Genomic DNA, 6,460 nt, shown 5'->3' with positions numbered 1-6,460 from the left:
TTGGAGGCCAATCAATTGTGATATCCCTTCCATCCATTCATTTAAATGATCTCAAACTTACATTACAAAGTTAAGGTTCAATCCTGAGCCAAATAAGTGATTGACTTTCAAAATTAGAAATTATTTTGTAGTTACAGTGACAATATTACATCTAGCATATCTAAGCAATTTTTCCTAAAAAAAAAAAAAAAAAGTCGTATTAATAAGTTTCTCAAAATTCTTCCCCACATTTAACTACACCTGCATCATTCTATACAGAAATATTGTTTCATTAGTACATATTATGATGGTTTACAAGTTCACTTTTAGAACAAGCCTCACCAGGCAATAAAGTTGATTACCAAAAATTTGGATCTTTGAATAACCTGCATACTTAATTTATTTATTGTAATCCTTATGAGAGATCTATTGCAATCCTTTATAATTATACTTTTATCTAATCATCATTCTTATGAGATAAGTATACAATACAGCTTAAACTTTAAATCTTTCAACCATAACGTTTCCCACTTACATAACAGTTGCAGCTGATAAATTAAGACTAGTACAGTGACAAATGGGGGAAAAAAAGAATTAAAATTAAAAATGTAGGATAACTAATGATGATGTGATGCCGTAATAACAAATCGGCCATCATAATTACCATATATTATAAGCTATGGTTTCATTAGATGGTGGTATGGGCCTTGTAGAAAATTTAAAAAAAATTGGAAGTTAAAAAATAATTTTTAAATAGCAGTATGTTCTTCAACATATCTTAAAGTATTTTATAGTAGAACACCTACAAGGCCATTTTCATTCTATCATTTAACAACATTATGCAAAAAAAACTATGCGCATATCAGTATTTAGTACTTTAGTGAATTTAATACATCATCAGACCTTATGGAAAATGCGAACATTTTTATTGCGTAAGTAAATTTGAACAATAAGTTTGATGATTTTACTGATTTTTTTTACAGTTATTTTGATAAGTATGATGGTAGTAATTAATTATGAACTTATTTAAAAAGGTTAAAAGGTATTAAATTAAGTATTAAGGGCTAAAATATGTTTAAAGTAATTACCTCTTATTTTTTTATGAAGCACTGAAAATTTTATGTACATTTGACAGACATGTGTTCTAATTTTCATAATCTTTTACATGTGTAGTTTCTAAGATTTTCTCTTTGATACAGTTTTCAATTTTGCTTTTAATATTTTTATCACTTTCATCTTCTTGAATAGTAATAATAAACCTTGTTTCTTTTTTGTTAATGTTTTACTTATCTTTCTGTATATATATATTGTGTACTGAAATATATATAGTATTGTCAATATTAGTAATTTTATTTATTGCTATGAATTTCAATTTGTTAATTGTATAATTATTGACTGGACAAATATGAGCCATTAACTGTAATTTATTAATTATTACTGATAAATTATTTAATAGAGCAAATTAATTTAGTTTTTTGTAAGTATTAAAGGATAAAACTAATATATATATATATATTTGAAATGTATCTTGCCTTCGTATTAATTGGCAAAGTTATATATAATGTATATGAGCTTGTAATTATTATTTCAATGAATAAATTGTACTTTATGACAAACCTGGTGTTATTTTAAATGTTATCATTAGTAACTGAAGTATATATTTTTATCTGTGCCTACAAAAATTCTGAATTGTATATATTCAGTGGTGATTTAATACTGTGATTATTAGTGATTACCATTTAAAACTGGAATTAACTATGAAATGGGAGTGCAAAATTCCATTAACATATCATACAATTATTACTATTTCTGAAGTTTAGCAAATCTTTGCCGCATAGTATAGACAATCAAAAAGAATGTTGTAAGGCAGTTATTTAAGGAGAGCCCTCCATGGCACAAGTGGTAGTGTCTTAGCCTTTCATCTGGAGACCCTGGGTTAAAATCCCAAAAAAAAAAAATTTTTTTTTAAAGGTGTGAGGGAGTGGAGCACACCGCTAGTATAAAATTGGCCAAACCCTAATGAAAATTACAGTTGTTATATGACAGTTCTTATTACATATTTAGTTAGAAAAAAAATTACAAATATTGACATACCACACTGCATTATAGTAGAACAAAGGTGTTCCTCAGCTTCTCCGTTATATTATCAAAGGGTTATTGAAATAGATTCATTGTAATTTTTTTAAATGATTAATTTACCACACAATTAAATATTGAGCATGAGAATATGATATAGACATTTTTTAAAAATTTCTGATGATGATGTGTGTTTTTAAAAATAATACTGTTTTCTCACTTGTATTTATACTGCATGCATTTACCTATAGAATTAAGTAGTTCAGATGTATAAGTTACAGATATGTTAATAGAGGAATTGATAACAGAAGAATACACATGTGTACTGACTGTTCAACTAAGGTGAATAATGATGCATGATGTACATGGGTACTACTTCCTTACAGTATGCATCACAGTGTTATCTCCCTAAAATGCTCCTACTAGGCATGAGACCATCGACTAAATAGTTTGCAACTAATTTCTATAATCAACAACTTCAACTGATTCACAGCCCAATTCTTGGAATTTTGCATTAAAATCCACGCATACATCCATTGGGCCTCTATGTTTCTTCATGTCTGTTGATAAATTGTCCACCATATCAGCAAATTCCTCAGCAGAATATTGGGAGATGCATAGCAACTGTAGAGGAACACTCCAGTCACCTCGAACCAGGCAAATCCCATACCTCCATCTCTACCATCAGCTGCGTTCCTTCTAGGCAACAGCACATGTAACTTCCTTGTCCGCATGCTAGTCACCTCCATTAATGTTTAGTTGCAGTATTTTGACTGATACTTGCATAACAAACTGCCAGATCTGTGGCCCTCTGCTCCACATTTTCTACATATTGCCGATTCTCTGCATTTGGCCTTAAAGTGCCTTCCTTCCCCCAATTGAAACAATTTCTTGTACAATCTAGACCCTGACACTTTGACACCTTGTGCCCAAGGTCCTAAAAATGATAGCGCCTTTCTGCATCCATATCCTCCGTGACTCTGCAGGAGATAACTCCAACTCTTAAATCCCCCTTCTGCAGAAGCAGCTCTGCTTGCAATAACTACTGAGGCCACTTGTGTACCTGAATGGGCTGGTCTGAGCTTTATCACCTGCTCCAAATCCTCCTCCAGTCTAGTAGTAGCTTCTTTCATCACCATATAACCTCATCTTTACAAGCTAAGGCATCAATATCCCGTATATTGATTCTTTGTATCCTCTCCCTAATGCCCTTGCCCTTTACGAATCGAGAGGATCTCTGGGTCCCTCTCTCAGACCCCACCTTTGATCTTCTTCAGTAGGTCAGTGAAGGTCTTTTTTCCCTGGTCTTCTGCTGCCTTAACCACTATTGTTTTGGTCCTATCATTTCTGGCCTGCTCACTGATTGTTCTCTGCGAGCTTTGTTCCTAGCCTCTCTCTCAACGTATAGCCTTGAAGTGCGGTTCGTTCGACAACATGCATACTCCAGAATCTTCCTTGTGACCCGCGCTGCATCTCCTTCCTCTGAACTGAAAACCACGTCATGTCTAGCTAGTGGAATATCTCTCCAATTCTTTTTCTTATATGGGGTATGTTATTCTCCCTCACTGACAAATCGATAATTAGTGCAAACACTTTCTTCTCAAAATCTGCTACATTCTCACCCTGAAGGACCATTGCCGTCTCTGCACAGACAATCAGTTGACCTAGTTTTTTCAAGAGTTCCACAAACTTGGTGCCACTCTATGAACAGCCTCAGAGAACCTATTCTTTGGTTTGGCTGTCAAACACCACCGCCAGGTCTTTCTCTCTCTCAGTAAATATTGACTCTTTCAACTCTCTCATCCTCTGAAATCAGTCATTGCTCCAACTGGCAGCCACCAAGGCGTCAATTTCATCATTGTGAACTCCATCTTCAAGCTGGTGTATTCCTGAATGCCTACATCTTTTCTGGTCTGACACACCACCACTTTGACCTCCATCTTCTTCAAAAATGTCTTCCACTCTACAAACGCTCTGAAGGCCAGGACCACTTTATCCATATAACCAGGAAGTTTTTTAATTCTCTTGCCATATGAGTTTTTTGGCATGTTTCACTAGAGTACCACTAATGCTGATAAGCTCTCGTGTATTCTGCCAATTCATCATGTAGGGTACATACTATTCTCTTTTCCTGTGCTCTTTCAGACTTTGCATGACCTGCTTTAGAGTTGCGACTCCTTTTCTGCACTGTAGTCATTTCACCAGTTGCCACAGAATTGCTAGTGACTGGCTCTCGGGAACTGTATACATACTGCAATGCCTGTTGCTGGCTCCTGCTTCTCTTCACCATAATGGGAAGCAGGAGGTTCCTACCAGCTTAAGTGCAAGCCCACTTGCACTTAAGTCTTATCAATAAAGATAAAACAAATGAAATTATAGTTAAATCTATTCCACACACCAATATCCTGATAAAATTTATACCAGTAAATCGTAAAGGCTTAATTACAAACACTACAATGATATCAACTAATGATAACCTATACAATGTCTATTAAACAAACACCACTGATAAAGGCAGAATAAATAACTTCCAGCTCATAAACAAGAGGCCTCCTGAAGGAGGTGACGTCAAGCGATTATAGTTCGTATTACAAGACCCACCAGCTTGGTCTAGTGGTGAATCTGTCTTCCCAAATCAGCTGATTTGGAAGTTGAGAGTTCCAGCATTCAAGTCCTAGTAAAGGCAGTTACTTTTATACGGATATGAATACTAGATCATGGATATGGTGTCCTTTGGTGATTGGGTTTCAATTAATCACACATCTTATGAATGGTCGAACTGAGATTGTACAAGACTACACTTCATTTACGCTCATACATATCATCCTCTGAAGTAATACTTGAATGGTAATTCCTGGAGGCTTAACAGAAAAAAGAAAAAATTCTTATTACAAATGATAAAATAATAAAGACTCACCATAAAAAGAATACTAGCTAACCAAAACTCAATTGTTATAGTCACATTCCAAAACCTTACCACAATTTCCTGGTGTACCAGTCCAATAACAAAATAGCCAAATAACCAAACCAAAATCTCAAAAATCAGAGAGCTCAGTAAAAACACCACTTCACTCGATGAATCCTCCAACTCAACTCACCAAATGGTGTGTTTAGTCTGCTCTTTATATTTGTTGGACGGTAATTATCTTCAGTAATTATTTAAAAAACTTAATTCATTCTTATTTTATAATTATCTTTCATTGCAGTTTATTAGGTCCAGAACATAAAGAAAATAGTTTTTTTGTAATTATAAGTTGGTCTGCCTGGTTATAGTTGTTTACGAGTTGCTGGCCGCCCCATTACATTTATTTTTTTTTAAAATGAATAAACAATCCAGTATTTGGAATTTTCTTGAGAACAATTCTTCAACAACAGCAATATGTAAAATATCTAAAAAAGAACTCAAAAGGTCCAATAATACCTCAAATTTAAGAGAATACCTAAAGAAAAAACACGCAGGAGTTTACGAAACTGGGATTGTACCACTGCATACCCGAGCTGATTTTGAAATCACTGAAAGTTTTGATTCCATGGTCAGAAAAACACCCAAAGATTGCAATAGCGAGGATAATCAGTCCATGGCATCCACAATGACTTCTGTACCTCTTCCATGGTCTATGTCATCTTCCATATTTTCTAAATATTTAATCCAGTTTCTACAATGTAAATCTAAAGATTTGTTTTAAAGAAAATTTATAATTTAGTGGCAGAAATGTTTTTCAAAGATTTACAGTCCCTGTCTGTTGTAGAAGATGAAGGGTTAAAAAATTGTCACAAGTACTTGAGCCGTGCTACACCTTGCCAAGAAGGGAAAAATTAATGAATTCTATTATGCTAAATATTTATAAAAATGCAAAATCAATGGTTAAAAATATATTACACAAAATTTCTTATTTCTCTATAACCACTTGATGTCTGGACATCAAGAAATACAGTTTCTTTTCTGACAACTAATTTTTTTGAATCAGGACGGGGTGAGTTAATGTCCTTTGTTTTATGTACAACAAAACTGCTAGAAAATCATACAGGACAGTATTTGGCCGAAAAATTAAAAGTGGTTTACAACAAATGGAATATTACTAATAAAATTGTGGCAGTAATTTTGAATGGGGGTGCTAATATGAAATGTGCCGTAAAAATGTTAGGTCTCCCAACATTCCGTTTGCCGCTTAATCTACTAGTAAATGATGCAATTTCATACCGTGATAGACTGTCACATTTAATTAAAACATGTAGAAATATTGTATACATTTCAGGCACAGTGTAGTTGCAGCTGATAAATTAAAACTAGTACAGCACAAATGGGGAAAAAAGAATTAAAATTAAAAGCTGACATTGTTACAAGTGGAATTCAACGCATGTGATGTTTAAAAGGTTAATAAAACTGAAGGAACCCCTGTCAGCT

The sequence above is a fragment of the Lycorma delicatula genome, chromosome 2 (assembly GCF_047948215.1).
Source record: "Lycorma delicatula isolate Av1 chromosome 2, ASM4794821v1, whole genome shotgun sequence".
Taxonomy (NCBI): Eukaryota; Metazoa; Arthropoda; class Insecta; order Hemiptera; family Fulgoridae; genus Lycorma; species Lycorma delicatula.
Note: the sequence above shows the minus strand (reverse complement) of the source record.